This window comes from Struthio camelus, chromosome 26 (assembly GCF_040807025.1).
Source record: "Struthio camelus isolate bStrCam1 chromosome 26, bStrCam1.hap1, whole genome shotgun sequence".
Lineage (NCBI taxonomy): Eukaryota > Metazoa > Chordata > Aves > Struthioniformes > Struthionidae > Struthio > Struthio camelus.
Genome location: NC_090967.1, coordinates 4982333 through 5003038, shown reverse-complemented (window position 1 = coordinate 5003038; position 20706 = coordinate 4982333).

Genomic DNA, 20706 nt, shown 5'->3' with positions numbered 1-20706 from the left:
GCTCTAGACAAGCTCTTTTACTGAAATGGGTCAGTAGAAAAATAGATCCTTCTTACAATGCAACACCACATTGCCTTAATTTAAAAAGGAGAGAAAAAAGAATCAGGATCTGGGTAAGAAAGAGACAAGCTCTTCACTGTTTAATGATATCAAAGCCTATTGCACTGAAAGTCTAAAGAGTGTGCCACAGAGAACCTGACCTCCAGCCCTACAGCTGTCAGATCCACTGCCCTCCATCAGCATTAATGGCACTCCTAACGCAGCAAGGTTAGCTTATTGCCAGGGTGGGACATAGAGCCCTTGTAGCCTAGATGAAGATTATTAACTTCGCTGAAGGTAGCACTATCCTAGCATTTAAAATAAACTGCATCAGACAATGCACCAGAGGAAAGAGGAGAGAGGTCTGTGCCCTGCTGGGGCAGACCAGTTAACCATGCAGGCACTGATGGAGCTGTATAACCTGCAGCAGCCCAGGGCTGTGACTGTCCCAGGGCAGCAGCACTGCCGTTTGATTGTGAATCAGGAGAGAAGTTAAGGGAAGTACAGTTAGATGAGGTCTGGGAAAGGCCAGGCTGGGAAGCAGACAGGCAGAACTTCTGGGAGGATTCATGGCTTCTGCAGTGGTGCTGTAATGGCAGCGCATTTGGTTTTCAGCAAAACACAGAGGAGGCAAGAGAAGAGAGCAGCCACTGGGAAAGGGACCCTAATCTCTGTGTCCCACAGCTCAAACCAAAGGGAGTCAGAGTAGCTGCAGAGTTTGCCTCAGGCACCAAAAATGGCAGAAAGTAGGGGGGTAAGGGGAATGCTGTGTGCTGTGTCATGGATCTGGCCAGGAACAGCTTGGAGAAGCAGCCAGACCCCTGGAACCCCCCCCCCCCCCAAGTCAGAAAGCCCTAATGAACAGAAGAGCTGAGGATGAGCCTATGGGAACACTTAGGAGCAGAGCATCATCCCTAGCTAGAAGCCTCCGATACAACCTATACAGGCCAAACCTCCCCTGATAACTCTGCCCTGTGGGAGTACCTACAGGAGTCTTTGAAAGCACTCAACAACTCTGTACTTAAATGAGCTGCCAGAAGCCCCCCTCCTTTTGCAAGTTCCCTGCCCCCATAAACCGAGCTCCGCTGCACATACTCTATTAAGCAATAACCAGGTTCCGGCATGGCCTCGAAGAATGACTTACAGATCTCATTTGTCAGGGAGTTCTTTGCAGTTTCTTGCACATTTTATTGCAGGCTTTGTGCACAAACAGTTCAGTATATTGCTGGGAGTCACCAGACTGTGACCCAGAGGGAAGCAGCTGATGACCCAGCACTGGGAACTATTGGACTTAACCACCAGAATATCAACACTATAGATCACTGGGAGCAATTAGGGTGGCTGAATACCCCAAATGCAGCCTAAGGACAACTTTCCAGTGAGGACGTTTTCCCCATGCAGAGCCAGCACTAAGCCTTGACAATAACACTTAAGGAACTACTTTGAGGGTTTAAGTGAGATTTAAATGATCTGTTAGATCCTGTGCAGGCCAAAGGCAGGAATTTCAGCCTTGAAGACTCAAGTTTAATACCTACTGCATTAAAAGGAGCGAGCCAAATTCCCTGCAGCACAACTCCATTGACATCAATAGCATTACAGCAGCAGGGAGCTTTGCTTTTGATCTCCAAAATCCACCTGGGAAGGAGACAGAGGGAAGGACAGAGTCTGCCTGCCCACAGGGCCCAGAGTCTCTGCTACCCAAAGGCTGCAGTGCACACAGGGCCATATTGCCTACCTCTCACACAATCATACTGCAGGAAATTTTTTTGCAGAGTAGGCATTACTGGGGTCTCCCTTTCACTGAGGGAGCAGGTGTGAAAGGATCCTCCCTATAGACACCTATCCCCTTTCCCTTCTTGCTCTTTCTTATCCCCTTCTGCCTTCCTTTTCCACATTTCATGCTGCTCCCCTTTCTCTCCCCTGCTCAGAGAACTCTGTATGCACTGGAACAAATCAGGTTACCCCAATGTGTCTTTGCATGCAGGACGCATGGTACAGCTAAGCCAGGAATCCAGTTCTCTGGGGTAATCTGGAAAGTACAGCTTGTTATTACTCACTACAGTAGAACAATCAACACAGTTTCTATAATGCAGTAAGATGGATTGAAGCTACTTAAGAATACAAGGAAATGGGATCAGTGCTTTAAAAAAGTAGCTTGACTCACCAAATCCGCTTCTACTACAGCAGCTCTGAGCTCATGCACTGCCTTAGATTTCACACATTAGTGTGCTGCAGCGCAGATGCTTACAGCTGGCAACACTCGACCTGCTGAACAGCAAGCAGTCAAGCCCACACCACAGGTCACCCACACCTCAGTTATTCTGATGGAAATGCATGACAGTCCCAAGCTGAGGTAACAAGGAACAAGACACAGCTCCACTATGTCACTCCCATTCCTTTCTCACCAGGAGAAGAGATCACACCCTTCCTCCATGTCTGCTTCTGCATTAGAATCATTCTGCAATTTGGTACTTTTTCCTTTCAAATATGCTTGGAAAATAAAGATTCCACTCTTCCCATTGTAACTGCACCAAGACCTGAGCAGACTGCAAAGTCTCAGAGGCTTCAAGCTACTTGCTCTCTCACTTAATCACCAAGATTGATTCTACACCTCCCTTAAAGAGATGATGTGTGATCAGGTACAAGACTCCTTCCTTGACCCAAAAACATTTTCTCCACAAATCTCTCCCTTCTTGAAATCAGAGATGCTATTCCAAGACTTTGAAAAATGATATACCAACAGGGTAAAGTCTCTCCAGGGCTGGATACCACTAGCCACAGTAGCACTGAGAAGGAGAGAAAGGACATTCCTGCTGCTGGCCAGGCATTATAGATCTTGGGAAGCATCCTCCACAGAGGCATCTCCTAACTGAATAGCCAATAACAATATGGGGCTGAGTGATCCTAAAGGAAAAAAGTTGTCTTCTGCTAAATCAGACAAATGTCCTTCAGATCAGAGGAGGAGAAAGGCTCCATAGAGAAGGCTGAGAATTTGGGCCAAGAGCCTGGAAGGACTGAGAAACAGCCAAGGGGGCTGAAGCAGGCCTTGGAAAGGCTCTGCGGAAGACAAGTGGCAACACTACCTCTTGGAGTACTGTTCAGCATTTCCACTGCCCATATCCTCACTGGGATGGAGCCTGCAATAGCTCCCCTCCCTTCCCAACCCTACACAGGGGAGGCAGCTGCCCTACTGCCAGCACAGATCTTGCCAGACACCAGGAGGGCATGAGGGATGAGGAGCCTGGAAAAATGTGGATGTTACTCCTTATATGTATGTGAATGCAACCCAAAAGTCTTCTGCGAGAGAAAAAGCATTGGGGACGGGCAGCTTGGACCTCCTGTCAAACCAGTGCTGCAGCGGGAGCTGGGTTATTTGTACTGTGTGCACACGTCAGGCTCTGATTTTGATCAGATCCCTACAAACCTCCTTTCTATAACAATCATGACTCAAGCCTGCTCTTTGGCTTAGACCTTGGACTAGGTGCATGGTACAGCTAAAATGCAAGAAATTCTCATCTGACAGGTGGGAAGAAGGTGCTTAGAGAATGAGAGGCACATCCAAGACTATTTACACATGCCACAAAGCATATCTATTACACCTATTTACTGACTAACAGCATAAACTACTATAATAATTTAAGGACTGGAGTCTGAGCCTATTTTTTTCTTCTCATTTTTGTGCCTCTGCCACAAGGCTGGAGGGGAAGACTGAAGAAACAACTGGCCTGGCCCAGCCCAGACTGCCCTAATTATCCAGAGTTCTGATCGACTGTGATGAATGGGCTGGAGCTACTTATCAACAGAACATTTACTCAGATAAACAGAAGAGCAGCACACCACAGACCACCCTGAGCAGCACCAAATTGGTGGAACACGCAGAACTGGTGTGACCTGCTTTGAATGTCCACCACACTGTTTAACACACCTCTTCACACGATTAAACCTCATCATCTTCCTGATTCTGCCCCCCCACCAAGACCTTCTAAGACAAACCTTCCACTCTGCAGACTCACAGCATCTCTGCCACTTGACAGCAGATTGGGCTCCTCCACTGAGAGCAAAACCAGGGCCCCACTTTCCCCATCAGATTTGAAAACTCTTTCCAGTATCAGCTTGGCTTTCCTTTCCTTTGAGCACAGGGTGGAGGGAGAGAGAGAAAATGAATATAAGCAAGACTGTTGATTTAATTGGCTGTATTTGTCACTGGAGCAAGAGAAATAACCCTAGCAATAGCACTGGCTGAATGACATGCATTTAATTAGTATATGCGATGCATTTGCTTTGGTCAATGAAATATAAATACAAAAACCTTCATCTTAACCTGACCTTTCCAGGAAAGCTTCAGTCTAAGCAGCACTGCCATGAGCAGCTGAGCTCTCCCTTGCTGCTTCAGCAAGCCCAAAGCATCACCCCTGCTCACCTCAGCTTTGGCTCTCCCTCTGCACTGAGCTGTGCTTCACTACATTATGCTACTTTTCCCCCCCCATCTATTTACCTACAGGCCTCTGTACACTACTTTTCCCAGGCATCTGGCTTGAACTGATCACCTTCCTCAGTGGTCACAGTCCAGCCAGCACCGTCCAGCAACCTTGCCAGGGGCTGAGTATCCCCAGTTCCCCAGTGAATTCAGTAAGCACCAAAATGTTGTGGCCATCTTGTAGTGCTACATAGTGAGGGGGCAGATTTCCCCCACCCCTGACCCCAGCAGATTCATTGCTTGTTGATGAACAGGGCCCAAGCCAGGGCGCAGGACTCTGCAGACCGATGGGGGCTGATCTTCTCCTTCCATCACCCAACTATTTTTTTGAACTGAGGAAGGTAACAGAAGCAAGCTCTTCTTTGAGCCTTAACTCCTCCGGTCAGGGTTTACAGCCAAATTGTTTTACTGAGCCTCCCCAAACTCCTTCCCTGTGTGGCTCTAAGGATTATTTAGGGTTCTGCCCTGAGAGCTCCCGTGAAAAAGCCAGAAGTGCAGAGGCAGAATTAGACAGAGATTAGTTAAAGGCCAGTGTCTACACCAGAAGTTGGGATTCCTACTGCAAGAATAAGCTCCATGAAACAAATTACTTTTAATTAGAGCAGGTGCATGCTGCCTGAGGAGCACCATTGTGTAAACATTTATTCAAGTCTTTAAAAAGGCCTCAGTAACACAACATAAATGCTGGTTCTGTGGTCACAGTCCTTCCAGCCAGCCTGGACCACCAGCACTCAAAGTGATCCGTTAGAGCCCACGTCCGCTGAAGCTCACTCTGACACAAGCCATACATTTTCCATGCCTCTTTGGGAGAAGGATTCCTGAGGCTTTGATGACAGCATGTGCCCTTGCAACACAAGGTCAAATCAACCATTTTCTGCTTCCCCAGGCCTCAGATTTACCCCAGGCATAACTCCAACTTCACCAGACTGATTTTGGCACTGTGGCCTCTTTTAAGTCCCTTGCTGCAGCATTAAGACAACGCACCTGGCAGAACCGTTCTGCCTGGAAATCCATCCTCAGATTGTTTTATCTCTATTAGCCCTCATAAGCAGATGACAGGGGAGCATGAGCATAGACAGCGTGGGATGAGACATTCACCCAGCTGCTAGTTCAAAGACATGTCATCATTTATAACACTCCCAGCTATTCCAACTCTCCCTACTTGTTCTCAGTTAAAAGAAACAAAGAAGAAAACAGTTTCAGGTTCTGTGTATTTACTGTTCAAGGGGATGCTGTTTACTTTGATGCCTTTGCTCTCAGGGTAACAACTTCCCCAGCCCCATGGGGCATTTCTCTTCCAGAAAAGAGCCACCAAGCCATAGCAGTCACACCCTAGAGCCCTGTTAGCAGGGCCTGCAATCCTGGCAGGTCTGTACAGCCTGACAAACCTGGCAGGGGACTCCAGGCTTTGCTCTAGCCATGGTGCCCTCACTAGCAGATGTCGGACATTTGCATAGGAGCATCTTCTGTTTGGCATTCCCACCTCAAAGCACCTTTCTGGCTGTAAAAAGGGGCAGCAATAGCAGCAGCAGGGAGGAGTTAAGACAAGTCCCTTAGAGTCACAAACCTCTCTGCAGATAACTTGGGCACACTTCCAGCCCAGCAGTAAGGCAACGCAGAACTGACTCATCCCTAGAGGCAGCAAATGGTCTGATCCAAATTCCACTGAAGTCCACGGCAAGGCTCATTACCTCCGTCTGGCATTAGCTCTGGCTCTTTGCTCACGATAGCTCTGAGCAAGAACTCCCTCTCCAAGGAACTCCAACACAATTAACCAGGGAAACATCACTTCCATCTCAAACTGCAGGGGAAAAGCCCCAGCCTCTTCTCCATACAGTGTGGGGATTATGGCACCGACCAAGCCATTCTGGCTGGGCCCAATAGAGGGCAACAATATCACACGAACCAGTTCATTAAATTAATTGGGAACAGCAAAGGTGAGAATTGATGCCCACTCTGCTTCAGGGCTGCTTTTATTCCTTCCTTCCCTCCCCATTTCATAGGGAGGCAAGTGGAGGCTTGCAAGGCCTCACTGGAGGAGATGGTGGCCAGGACTAGTCACTCCAAAGAGGACAAGCTTTGGATGCTTCCCAGCCAACCTTCCCAATTTTCCCCTCAGCACCAGACCCAGCAGAGCTATGAGCCACCCTGGCTCTCCGAGGTCCCATCCACCTTGGCAGACCAAGGCTATGAGCACCATAAGGCACTGGTCACAGCACCAGCATCCACTCAGATGTGCTCCATTGCATGCCCAACAACATTGCCTACCTTCCTCACCTGCAGTCTATTATAGCAATAACAAGAGGCACTCAGTGTAGAACCACAACCTTCTGCTAGGCTCTTTTGCCTAAAGACACCTTATACACTAACAAACATTTGTTTAATTAAACACTCTTGTTTGCCAGAGGTCTTCCTTCAATCCCTGCTGCTTCAGCAGGGATAGCAAGACACCTAACAGAGAGGGACTTCCCTTGCTGGGCCCTCTGAGCAGGGGAGGAGCAGTAAAGGCCAGGGAAGCACCATCCCCTTGCCCAAAGCCTGCTCCACCCAGAATTGCTCTGTTATCCCAATGGTGCTGGCATGTGTGCTAGCTCACCGCAGCCTCCCCAGTGCTGATCCCTGTCCAGACACATCAGTGTAACAAATCTGTGCGGTCATATTGCTCAAAGGGAAGCATATCCCAGCCTGGTAAGCAAGAAATGCCGATGCGACACTGATTGGAGTCATCAATGCAAAAGGCAAAGTGGCTTAACCAGTGTCACTGCACTCCAGGCCTTGCTAGTGTGGGGCAGGCCTAGCGAGAGAAGGGCTTTCTTTGTGCATGCGGTACAAAAAGCAGAGCTCCGAGTTGGCTCTTGTCAGCTGAGCTACAGGAATCGCCTGTGTGCTTGCATAGTAAAATGAATGAGTTTAACAACTGTTGTGGTAGGTTAAGCTAATATTTTACTCTGCCTCCACAGCAGTCTCGGAGCTTGCAGGCAGACAGGCACTAACTCCCTGGCCTGGGGTAACATGACTGTGTGCAACCATAATTTCAACTCTTGTTACAAGAGGGTGTTATTAATGTTAGACATACAGCTGTAGACAGCTCCCAGGAGCTGGGATTTCACCCTTGCTCCCACCCAGCAGCCTATGCAGGATTCCCAACATCAGCAAAGGTAGGATTTTTTTTACCCCATCAGCAGGGTTAGCTTATGCTTTCTCAAGTTTGGTTACAATGTGGGTGGCAACCATGTCTGTCAGAGTACATTATACACCGCATGTCTCCTGTCATCTAAAGCAAGCTGTGCTTGAGGAACTCGGTGGAAGCAACAGACAAGTGAAGCTGGGATTTCATTTGGGTTGCCAGCATAGGCTTAGTCCCCAGATCCCACTGAGTTTCATTCAGGCAGGCAGCTCACATCAGAGCAGGGAAGAGAGCCCAAATCTCCCAAGTCCTGGGCTCCTGCCTTGTCCCTGGGCCATCTTCCCTCCCCGTGGTGCACTGGCCTCCTCTGAAGCCATCAGCCCTTCAGCTCCCTACTGAAACCTGCTTGCCAGCTCTTTGAACTTCCTTGCAAGGGGCCACCAGAGAGGCTCCATCCCAGGCACTGAAAAACTCCTTTGATCACTGAGCCCACATGAAGGCAGAGCTCAGCTCCTCAGGGCACCAGAAGGTCTGGACCCAAGCCATGGAGCTGAGATCAGGGACTGAGTTACCTCCAAGCTTGGGGGACCGGGAGGGAAGGAAAGGCTCTGTTCAACTCTGAAACCCAGCAGCTGAGACAAGCTGGGAGCCGCAGTTTGACCAAAGGAATTCCTCCCACCAGCAGCTGGGGAGCTCAGTTCAAAGCCCTCAAGCCAAAGGCTTGGCCGAGAGCCTAGAGGACTAGCTTGTCTCTTGCTGGGTATGTATTTGTTTTCATCTGGATTTACATGATGAGATCAAAGCAGCTGCACTGAGGTTAGGCAGAATTTACCAAGGGCAGAGCTCTGGGGCATTTGGTTGTAGTAGTTTTGCCCCATCTCTGCTTCACCCAGGGGGTTTCTGGGCTGGCTGGAGGAGGACCCAGGCCGATTTGCTGCAGCCTCTAATTAGCGTGCACCCAGTGCTCAGCAACACCAGCCTCCTGACACTAGTTATGCCTCCAGACAGCAGACTCTAGCAGAGAATGCCAAAACAAGCTCCTAGTGCTATCTGGAGCAACAGGGAGATTTTTCCTGGCTACATGCTAATGCAGCCCCTTTAGACATTCACATCTTTGCACCATGGATGAACAGAGAGGCTGAAGCTAGGGACAAAGGCAAACCCACCTTATGGGACACAGCACAGGGAACCAGGCACTTGCATGCGGACACCCGAGTTTCCCTTTCAGGCTGCAGAAGTTACCAGCTTTACTTATCCAGAAACAAGGAAGCTGGTGCAATTTTGCCAATGCTGGCATAGACCAGTCCTGCATGAGCGTGGGCCACGCTGCAGCAGTCCAGCAAACTTCTACTTTAGAAAGTGTCTCCCACCACTCATATCACATCTGGCCACATACAAGCCTGCAAGGTAAAACAGAAATGCTCTCATTGCAGCTTGCAGGGTCCTGGCACAGCACTGCTGGGGCCAGTCTAACAGCTAGGCACCCCCCCCCCCCCCCGAGCAATACAGCAAGAAAGTAAGAGCTAACCCTCCCTATAAACAGGTACAGTATGAGATTATATTGCAGGGAAACATCCCTGGAAGCACACTTGGGCTCCAGGGGCACAACAGACCCACGTCCTCCAACATCGATCCCTCCACGGCAGTAGCTGGAGGGAGCAGTGATCGATACCGCGGTGCTGGGCCCTCCATTGCCCAGGACGGATGAGAAGCCCTCCTGCAATGGCTATGGTTACACCGGGTCCACTGGAGCAACCTCCTCAGCAGCAAGATTATTAGGGCTGAAATTTGGGGGAGGTGGTTTTAAGAACAGATGGTCTTGCTTTAGTATTGCAACACACTGCCAGTTAATTAATGCTAGCTGTAATTAAACTTTACACAAATTAGCTGTCAGCTATGCTAAAGGGAATCATTTCTCTCAAATGCCACCTTGAATCGCTGAGTTGTGAGACTTTTCTACAACGTAATTAAAAGGAGGCGGCTGGCATGGAAGGGGGCGGGCAGCAGGGGAGGGAATAGCCAGGAGATGAAAGTGGCAGGCTAGAAAGCTGCTGTAGATCTCCACCCTGCGTGAGCAGGCTCCTCTCCTTTGGTTTAAGGTACCCATGGGGCTCGGCTTGGCCTTTTTCCCTTCCAGCATACAAGGAAGGTTCCTTTCAATACATCAAATTGTAGTTTAAAGCTGCAGTTCTGGCTCCTGGAGGGGGAAGGCTTGAGCACAAGAAGGCTGAGCAAAGGTGGCAAGGCCTCAGCAGGGCAGGGAGAAAGCTGGGGCAGGAGACATGATGAAGCACTCTTTCCATTTGCAGAAGCGGAGAACAAGATGCATTTGCAGGGAGAGGGCTGGTTTTGACAAGTCTTCTGCTTAGAAGAAAGAAGTCTGTCAAAACAGCCATGTTGACATTTTCCAACAAGTTGCATTTTATTTTAAGTGATGATTTGGAAATTTTAGTTCCTTTCTGGTTTGCTCGTGTGCCAGCGCTTGTCAAACAGTGAGCTACATGGTGACTAAAATAAGAGTGCTATGACTGACCAGGCCAGCATTCCCCTCACAGGTGCAGGGGGCCCACAGAAGGGAGTTGGAAATTTTAAAACTAGCTTGTGCCAAATTCAGGACAGAATTTGCTGAAAATCAAACTAGGAAGATGGACAACAAATATCTTGCACGAGATCACATTCATGGTGACAGGGGAGAGGTTTTAAAGTGCATCCTTGTTTGCACACAAGCAGCTAGAAGAGGCCCCTCAAAGGCACACATCCTTCCCACCAAGGGATGCAGTTAAGCTGCCCCATGGTCTACCTCATCCCATTTGCAATAGCTTCATTACAGCTGTACCACTTGCAAACAGAGCCAGGACCACCCAAATCAGCCCAGGAGGCCCCAACAGGTCCAACCCAAATTCACTCTGCTTGCCAGGCCCTGCAACAGCACAGACTCAGCCCTAAAGGGATGCACAGCTTGGCTGGGCCACCCTTCACCAACACATCAAGACCCACGGGTGAGGGTACAGCTACCTCCAGGATGACCATGGTTGGGGGTGCAGCCAACTCCAGAGTGCCACCCCACACGAGGACAAGCCAGGAGCCAAGGGCAACTGCAACACAGGCAATACCCTCCCCAAGCAGGACACATCCCTACAGTACCTGAGCACAGTGGTGACAACCAGCTCCTCCAACAGCCCCAGGTGAGGCATGGGGCTCCCATAGGTCCAGGGTCTGCCCAGGCAGGAGACGAGGCTGGACACAAGGCTATGGCATAAGCCCAAGGTCCACACAGAAAGCAGGAAAGGGGAGACTGCCCTGGCTTGAGCTTAAATGGAGCTGCTGAGTGGTGGGTAGGGTCCCAGGTGAGGCTGCTTATTGAACTAATTGAAAGCCAATTAGTGCCCTCAGGGTCCTGACAGCCCTCAAGTCACACCACTCTTAGGGAAGAGCCCAGTAACCCCAGTTAGACGTAATTACTTTGGTCCTCAGGGTTATTTCCCCACTGTATCCCGACCGGTCCCATGAGCTGCCTAAACCCCACCAAGGTGCTCCAACTTGTCCACCGCCACGCCAGTCCCGTGTGCGACGGGGGTGGGCAGCCCGGAGGCAGCCGGGGAACGCGCGTGGCACCTCGGGGACCTGGCTCAGGGCTCCAGGCTGCCCGAAGCGTTGCTGGTGCTCGCATCTCGTGCACTCATGGATAATTGATAGGCCCAGATGTTTTCCACTCCATGATACAGAGGAGAGCAAAAGTTGCTGCGGTTCCTGCCAGATGGACACGTGGAAAATTCCTTCCTGATCCCAAACCTGCGAATCAGATCAAGCGGTTGAGGGTGACCTGGCAAGAGAAGGCCTCCCCGCACGCCGTCCCTGTGCTGGCTGGCCCGCTCGGCATCCTGCCTGCCTCCCTCCGCGATTCGGAGGTAAAGGCGCAGGAGCACCGCTGGGCCAGCTGCGTGCCGGAGAAAGCATTTTTCCAGGACGCCTGCAGACAGCGTCTGCCTTCATGCGACGGCAGCCTCATGGGCCCTGATCAAACGAGCCCGCTGGCTCCCCGGGGCGCGAGAGGGGAGGCTGCGGTGGCACGCGTGGCGGCGCGTGTGCACGTGTGTGCACATGCCTGTGCATGCCTGTGTGCGCGTGCACGTGCGTGGGCACAGGTTCCCCCCACCTCTGCCCTGGCAGAAGCACACGGAGGTCTCCTGGAGCAAAAGCTGAGCAAAACGGATGCGCGAACCTCCAGCGCTTGGGTACGTGGTGTTAGCTGTCACCGAGCACTGCCGTCTGGGTGAGATGCAGGGATACAGCCCTGGACAATGTGTAGACATCGCAAATAAAGGTGACAGCGTTGACAGGGCACGACTTGAGGACGCTGCCCCACGGGGAGAGCCCCCCTGCGCTACATGCATTGGCAGCTCTGAAGCTGTTCGATAAATTCCCAGGTTTAAGGCTGGGCGAGACCACGCGATCATCCTGGCTGAACTCGTCCATCACGTTTCCTCCTGGCCCCAGGAAAGATGGTGACCAGCGTTTGATCAGAGCCGTTTCCGGAGCAGGAACTGTCCATGTCTGGCGATGGTTGGGGAATCTCTGCATCCGCACGGTCCCCCCAGCTTGAAACCCAGCTCTGCCCTCTGTGTCTGCTCCCGTCTTCTCAGACACGAACGGGACTTTCAGGTCCCAGGTCACAGCCGGGAAGCTGGCTGGTTACAGGACCTGGGCCTCATTTCAGCTCCTCCACAGCGGTGCACAGGGAATTTGGCAGAAGGCAGTGGAGTGGCTTTCAGTTTGCAGCGAGAAGGTGGAGAAACAGAGCTGGGCGATAGAGGAGGCAACTCAGAGCGGGACTGAGCCCTCACAGCGCGGCAGCTTCAAGCTCTCGCGCCTGGCTGCCTACCTGGGACCTGCTACCGAGCGGCAGAGCTGCTTGCTCCTCGGCTTCCCATCTGCAAGTCGGGGATAATAAATACTTCCTCTGAGCTGTATTATTTATGCATTAGCGTTAGCGATGAGCAATACACGACTTCAGACAGGATGAGGACCCCGGTAAATGGAGCAATGCAGAGCTGGAGCTCACGGCAAGTGGCAGTCTGCCCATCTGTAGCTCTGGAGTTCAAGAAACATCTCCTTAAGCTGGGCTGCAATTTCACGAGTCTGCGCTCTGCATTATTTGCTTTTGCTTTATATCGTGCTCGGAGGGCTCTGGATGACAAGGACACTATTATTATTATATACTCCGGCATGCGGGTGCCTGCGTGCTGGCTCAGGTGTATATTACAGGCAGACAGCGAAAGGAAACGTTGCGTTTCATTAAAGTACCGCTTACGCGTTTGCACTGGGGGTTTCGCTGGTTAGAAGTCAAACTGCAGAGCCGCCACTTGCTAATTGCACTTTTCGGAATCAAAGGCTTCAGCCAAAGGGATAAATATATAAAATTGTCGGGAAGGAAGCATTGTCGCCTTGCTTTCCAAGTGAACTAAGGCAGACCCTTTTGATAGTAAAAGCAGCAGAAACATGTATCTGATCTCCGCGGCTATAGGCAACTTAAAACGGACGAGGAAGAAGAAAAAGATTCTCTCATCAGGCCAAGAGGACTGTCGGAAAGGACTGAGATGACACTAGGAAACCCTTGTCCCCGTTGCCTTCTGTAGCTGTCTCTTGTCTTCGCCTCTTTCCCAGGTAGTTCCTTCCGCGGGATATTTGCTCAAGCTCCGCTTTCCCCGGCTTCTTAGATCAAGCCGCCAAAGGCGCATCCTTGGCCGCCGCGGGGCCGTGGCCGGGCTCTCCCCCCAGCCCGCTACCCTCCCTGGGCTGTGCCGCCACCAACCACCCCTCTTTCTTTTTCCCCCCGCTTTTAGCAGCCAAACCGTGGCCATTCCTCACTCCGCAGGGCCTCGGACAGGGAGGCGGAGGACGGAGTCACGCGTTGTTAACCCCCGCTTCCCGGTGGCTGCCGGTGATTTATTACGAGCAACCAGGCATGAGGCCGGCGAGGCGGAGGACAGGGAGCATCTTTGCTCCATCCGAGCTCGGGGCTTCTCATAAGGCTTTTTAAGGGGAAAGCGAGGGGGGACCAGGACTTTTTGGGTGGAAAAGTAGAGGAGGTTGGATGTTATTTATTTACGCCTTGGTTCTTAACAAGGGGGGAAAAAAAACCCGCCTGCGTTTCAGATCCGGCACCTTGGGATCCCAATACCTGCAACGTGCCGGGCAGGTTCAGGCTCGGCGGCGAGGCCGGATTCTGCTCGCGGTCGCCGACGCGGGCTGCCGACGGAGGAGGGCTCAGCCGCCCCCGGGCCCAGAGCCTGCCAGGGACATCGCAGGCGTTTGTGCATTTTCACCTGCTTTGTGTCAAGGTTTTTGGCTCAGTTTTCGTTTGCTCCTTCCCTTTTTGCCCTGAGAATAAAGTCTCTGCTGATCTTAAGAAAAAAAACGAAAAGAAAAAAAAGCGATTAAAAAATAAATAAGTAACAAGAATAGAAACCTCGCCGGAAACTTGGGGGCTATTTTGCAAAAAACCGACTGTGAAATTTGTGGAACGGCGGCGAAACCGAATGCGATCAGGAAGAAAAGGGAGCGCCGATTCACGCAAAGAGTTTCCAGGGGCACCGTGCTCAACTAGGGCAAAACGTGCTGTAAAGCCCTACGAAATGCCAGGCGCCGAGGCCGCAGGCGCTTACGGGCGACGGGCAGCCGGCGCGGAGGATCCCGCGCCCCCGGGAGCCGGCGGCGGACGGAGGGGCGGAAACGCAAGCGGGGCCGGGGCGCGGGCGGACGCCTCGGTTTCCTTCGAGTCCCTTCGTTTCCGCAGCGTCGAGTCGTTCGCGTTCGCCTTCCGGCGTTAAAACACGTATTTTAAATAAACAGATGTTTGTTTTAAATGCAAACGTTAACGGCCTGTGCGTAACAGGCTTTGTGTTACAACCTACCGAGCGCGGCCAGACGGCGCGTCTTAACCGCTGGCGCAGAGCTGGCCGTCTCTGCCCTGCAGGAAATCCCGAAATTTCTGCTAAATAATGACCGTTTGGAAAAAAAAATCCTCACGCGAGACGTTGCCATAAGCGGCCCCCTCTGCGAAAAACCCGAGGGGAGGAAGGACAAACTGGGGACGGACGGACGGGGCGCAGGATTGCCCAGGGCACCTCCGCGACGCGGTCTCGCAGCTTATTTTGGGCACCTCTGGAGCTCAGATGGGAAGAAAGGAAAAAGAAAAGAAATATAAAGTTAGATTCCTTCCCGGTCCGGTAACTACCCTGGCGTTTAAGGAGAAAAGCCCGATTACGGCAAGGCAACGGCACTGAAGATTTTTACTTAACCAGCTGCCGGGATGGAGCAGATGGAGAAAACGAAGCCTCCTGAGGAAGAGCTGCACATGCTCTTCTTCGTTTGCAGCCAATACATCAATTCAGCCTTCCCGCACAGATTACGAAGCACAAATCTTCGTGCTTTTGGAGCCCAGAATTAAAGAAATAATGACATAGAATTAATATAAATATTGGGGGAAAGCACGTTTCCTGTAATTTACAGGATAAAAAAAAAAAAAAAACACTTTATGCAACAGAAAATCTGGCAGGTTTATCACAGCTGGGGGGGGGAAATCGTTGGACGGGACCCAGGCATCAGGAGACTGATGCAAAATCGCTAGGTTTTAAAAATAGCGATTAAATCATACCCTTCGTTTCGTGCGCCGCCGCTTCAAACGGTGGGTTAAAAAAAAACCCAACCCGCGGGCGCGCACGCAAAGCAAAGCCTGGCTTTTCCTCCCGGGCCGCGTCCTCGCCCGGTCCGCGGGGGCTGACGGAGACCTTCGCCCTCCGGCCGCGGCCGCAGACCCGTTGCGGACAGAGCGCGCTGCCTTTGAGTCGTCGTGCACCTCTTACGCGTTTTGGCAGAGCGGCATAATTGACTCACGTCCTAAATCAAGCGTTTCTCGCCGCACGGCGCTTTGGGCATTGCCGGAGCCCGGGGAGGAGCGATCGGGAGCTCCTTCGTTAGGGCGGCGGGAGCAGGCAGCCACCGAGCGACCGTCGAGCGACGGCCGCTGCCTCAGTTTCCCCTTTCGGTCAACCGCTAAGGTTGCGAATTGATTTCTGAGATTTGGATGCAGAAAAAAACAAAACCAAACACAATAAATCCCCCCCCCACCCCCGAGAGCGGCGGTGGGGGGGAGCCGGCAAGGCGAACGGTCCCGCTGAGCCCCCCATCCATCACCGGTATCCCCGCTCGTGCTTGAACCGCGGCTGGCCAGGAAGGGGGTTTTTCTTCTTCTTTTCTTCTTTTCTTCTTTTGTTGTTGTTGTTTTTTTTTTTCCTTTTTTGGAAAACTTTCCCCAACTCTTTTTCCCAGCTCTGCGATGACCGAAACCAGTAAGAAGGCAAGGAAGCGAGACATCCCGCGCCGACAGGAGCCCGCGCGTCGCCCGGGGTCGTCCCAATAATTAGGAAATAAATTGCGTGTCGATCGCGCCTTTCCTCCTCGGATCTCCAAGTGTCTTACCGGCGTTAATTAATTCAGCTTTCACGTAGCCTCTCTCTCTGACGCCGCATAAAAATTGAATAAACAGGTCGGCGGCGAGGCGGGGGGGACCGGAAAATGGGGATCGCAGCCCGGACCGCCGCTGCCTTCGCCCCTTTCGGGAGCCGAGCTACCTGCAACGGGGGAAGCCCCGGCTGCCAGCGGGGTTTTAGCCTCTTCTACCGGTCGGACGCCGACTTGCAAAGCGCCCCAAAGAGCCACTTGTTAAAATATCCCAACGAATCAACGCTGGCATCGCCGTATTTATCATTCGGCTCCCAAGGCGGCCACCGGGGAGCTGGGAACGCTGCGGGGATCCCCGCAACGCGGCACGAATTTCGAGCGCAGGCAATTGGTTTACACTGCCAGAAATTTGCACAGGAGAGAAGGGGGGGGGGGAGGAAAGAAAAAAAAAAAGCTCTTCACCATTCATTAATTTTCTCTAAAATTCATTCATCCAATTAGGCAGCTGAGACGGTGCGTTGTAATTCAGATACCCGGCGACGCACCACGACTATTGATGGCTCCTCGTTGCAAGGAAACGGTAGCGGAATAAATCCCAGGCGCCGGGGCTCTTCCAAACATAATTTCCACCTCGTTATGAACCAGGAAATCACCCGGGGAAATGGGGAAAGATGCAAACAAGCGCGGGCCGGGCACCAGGAAAACGGAGTTGGGTCTGCCCTGGCCGCCGGCACGCCGTCGCCCGAGGCTCAGCTCTCGGCTGTCAGTTCCTGGGAATTTTGCTCTATGAAATACCGCGGTGCTTACGGACGGAGCGTTCAAAACAGGAGCCGGGCACCGACCGGGGGCTCCCGGCTCCCTTTGTGATCAAAAGACGGCAAAATTAGCCTCGCTTTGTGTGCTTCTGCTTTTGCTACCGGTCTGCGATTAGTATTTTTTTAATTGGCTTTGCCCGCTGATCTCTTGCCGGGAACGCCTGCCTCGACCCCGCCGGACTCGCGGCGCCACGCGCAGCGCTTTTTTCCAGGACTTTCTCGGGGAAGAGCAGCTCCAGCTACAAAACGCAACCGGTCGGGAACGCAGCGAGAACATACGGGGAGACCAAACCGGCCGCAAAGGGAGAAGCTGCAGCATCTGCAGCCCTTCTCATAGCCGTCTTCTTTCAAACGGCAGCAACGTCTACTTGCGGGCTCGCCAGAACAGCCTCTATGTTTGTTGTCTTTTTGATCTACAGCTGCAAGAGGAAGCCATGCGTGAAGTTTATAAAGCCTGGGTAATTTTCTATCAGTTCTGTGTGCTATTGATTTCATCTATACGGTTATCTGACTCTGCCCGGACCTGAAAAGTCGTTTAAAAACAAACAAAAAAAGTGTATAATTATTCAAAAATGCAACTGGGATGGGATGGAGGATGTTGCCATTTTGGAGGCGTTAACGACATGCCCGAAACAAACGTGTCGGAGATACAAATCTTGTCGAGGAGCCTTTGATGATGCTGAAACGAAAGCGGAGGGAACGAACTGAACCAGGGTGTGGAGCCGGACCTGAGCTTAACTCTGCAGATTTCTTTCTCAAGGGTGGAAGGAAAAATTGGATTCACTTTGGCTTTCATCCAGCCCCGCTCCATCCTGAACCACCTTTCCGCTGGCCAGCATCTCCAGTGGCCTTGGAGTTGCTCCCAATTTATGGCTTGAGGAAAAGGGAGATCAGACAGCGCTTGCCCTGCAGCTCTCCCTGCCCTGCCGTAACCAGAAATGCCCTTTTTCTGCCACTTGGCAGTTTTCCACGGTCCTATGTGACTTTTTTCTCCTACCAGTCAGTCCAGGGTAACCCAGTGACATCAACCAGCTTGGACCCACGGCACAAGGAGAATTTGTCCTGGCCAGGGTTAGAAAAAGCCAAGTGCAGTTGAAGGCTGCAAGATGAGCTGCCCAAATGAGATTGCTTTGTGGGACGTAATCCAACTCCTGCTGGATAAAATCCATCATCCCCATTGGTACTTACCTGTCTCTGCCCTGGCAGGCTCAGCGGAGCTGCTAAAGATAGCTGACCTCAGGCACTTCAGAGACCTCCCGAACCCAGTCCCACCAATTTCTAGTGGAGCGTGTCAGTGGCGAAGCATGGAGAAAGCCCAAAATGAGTTTGCCAGGGGCTAGGAACACCTGCAAAAACCAATGAGGAGCAGCAGGACTGATCTTCTGCCTCAGCTGAAGCCAGTAACCTTCTGGTTGCTGGAGTCACCTTTTAGATGTCCCACAGGAAAACCTCTCCAGCATGATCCGACACCAAAAAAAACTCTCCAGCCCAATCTAACACCTTGCAGGTGGCCCAACTAGGCAACAAGACAGCCCTGGACCAAGACCAGGCTCAAATCCCCGGTGCAACCCTAGCTCAGCGCTCACACCTGTAGGCAGCGGGCATTTCAGGGAAGGGGCTCGATTCCTCCATCCCTCCCTCGGTTTCACGCAGGGCATTGCCCGGGCTGGTTCTTTTGTGCATTATTTTAGGGAAGAAGGGAGGAAATCGCCAACTTTGTCTCTAATGCGCCATCATCCTTGGCTGCGCGTGGCCCGTTGCTTCCCAAAGAGCTAAGCAGCAGCCCCACGGCTGTGACATTTGCGATGCATTAAGTTTAAACATTTTCAATAAAGAAAAACAATCCATTCAGACTTGCTTTATGATTCATAGTAATTGCAAATAGAAGCAGTTAATATAATTGTCCAGCTGAGACCAGCAGGCTGAGAACATGTAGCAGTGAGATGTACAATCAGGGAAGGTTGGGAGGGAATCTAAGTGCAGGTTAAGCAAATGCATTACTTTAATAACACACAGAGACAGCCCTTGTAGTTATAAAGAGGATAAAATAAATTTTGTACCAGAAATCTACAGAATGGGAGGTTTTATCATCGAGAACTGCCTGCTTGCTATTTACTTTCAATTTAGATTTTACAAAAGCTGCACGCGCCATGTTTTTTATGCATGGAAGAGAATGACTTGAATTGACAGATGACCTTATTTCTCTGTAAGTTTCAAAAGGGAGCCTCAGTTTCTCAAGGAAAAATGATCACCTCAGTGGTCATCCTGGAGAGAGAAAGATGCTTTTTTTTTTTTTCCCCTCCATAAAGGAGGAATGTAATTCAAAGAGGAGAAGGTGCTGCTGCTCCTCTCGCTGCTGGAGGTGGGCCACCACCACCACCACCTCACCATCACTATTACTACCATCATCACCACCAGCTATCAAGCTTAACCAAACTCTGCCTCTCCAGAGAAGAGCTGCACTTCTTTATTTATTAAAGGATATTTCAGAGGGCAACGTGTTAACTTAAAGTATCTTGTTAGCAGCCTCCTGACTTAATGACACCTAAACAGCCAACACAACGTTGGCTCGTTACTACTGTTTATAAAACATTAAGGGTCTTAAAAATTAATTACTCACAGGCACCTTCCGGTGGTTTATGGGAGAGGGGGAAGAATTGAGCTGCAGAGGATGGAACGGGCTACCTGCGATTCAGGAAGAGAAATAATGTAGCTGGAAACTCCTCGCAGGTGGCAGCTGGGGTCCCCTGTCCTCGCGTGGGAAGATGGGTTAAAACCGCCCGATTTTAGGCCAGCGGCTGCTGACCGCTTGCACCTTGCGGAGGCTTCCCACCCCGCTAACTGTCCCCGGCCTGGCCTGTCCTCCGGGTCTACGCCAGGAGCGTGGCGGGGGGCCGAGGGGGGGACCCCCCGGATTTGGCTGGAAGCAAAAACGAACAAACGCCACCCGGCGTCGGCGCCTGGCGGACGACGAGCCGCGCGCGCAGGGCACCGCAGGGCGCCCGCGCCGTCGCAGCTCCCGCAGGCACGACCGTCGGGCAACGCCGACTTCAGCGTCGCGAAGGCAGCGGCATCGCGGTGGCTTCGCAGTAAACGTCAGCGCGCCGATTAGGAGGACGATTATCGCCGGCCGGCAGCCTTCTCCCCTCCCTGTCGCGTAGGCAGCGGCAGCCGGCGGGCCGCCTCGCTCGGGCGCCTCCGAGGACGGAGCAGCCGTCGCGGGACGCATCGGAGACCTTGGAGGCCAAGCGTGTCCAGCCCGAGAGCGACGCAGAGCCGGAGGGACCTCCGGGAGGAGGAGGAGGAGGAGGAGGAGGAGGAGGCCACCCAGCGGTGAAGCTGGCCCCGGGGACCACCCGCGTCCGCTCCAGCTTCACCCCATCTGCTTATTTTTCGCGTTACGGGGGCCGGCTCCCGCCGAAAGCGCTCGCAGCCTCTCTGCAGCTCTCCGCGATTAACCGCGGCCAGGGCGCTATTAGCGGGCTGCTCCGGTGATTAACGAGCTCTCCTAATAGCTGGTTTTAAACCTGCTTTTGGAAAAAAAAGAAAAAACCTTCGGAGGGCAGCTGGGAGGACGTAGGGAGAAACGGGTGCTATCTCCAAGGGAACCAGAAACAAACCGGGCTTTGGCACATCGCAGCACCGGGCGGGTAATCAAAGCTTACAACCGGCTTTAATTTAAGGTTAATTATTGTTTACTCTCCGGAGGCGGCCCCAGCGGAAAGCGGCAGCGGCTCTGACCTCGAGTGGCGCGTGGCAGAGCCCTCGCGGCCCCCTCGGAAACC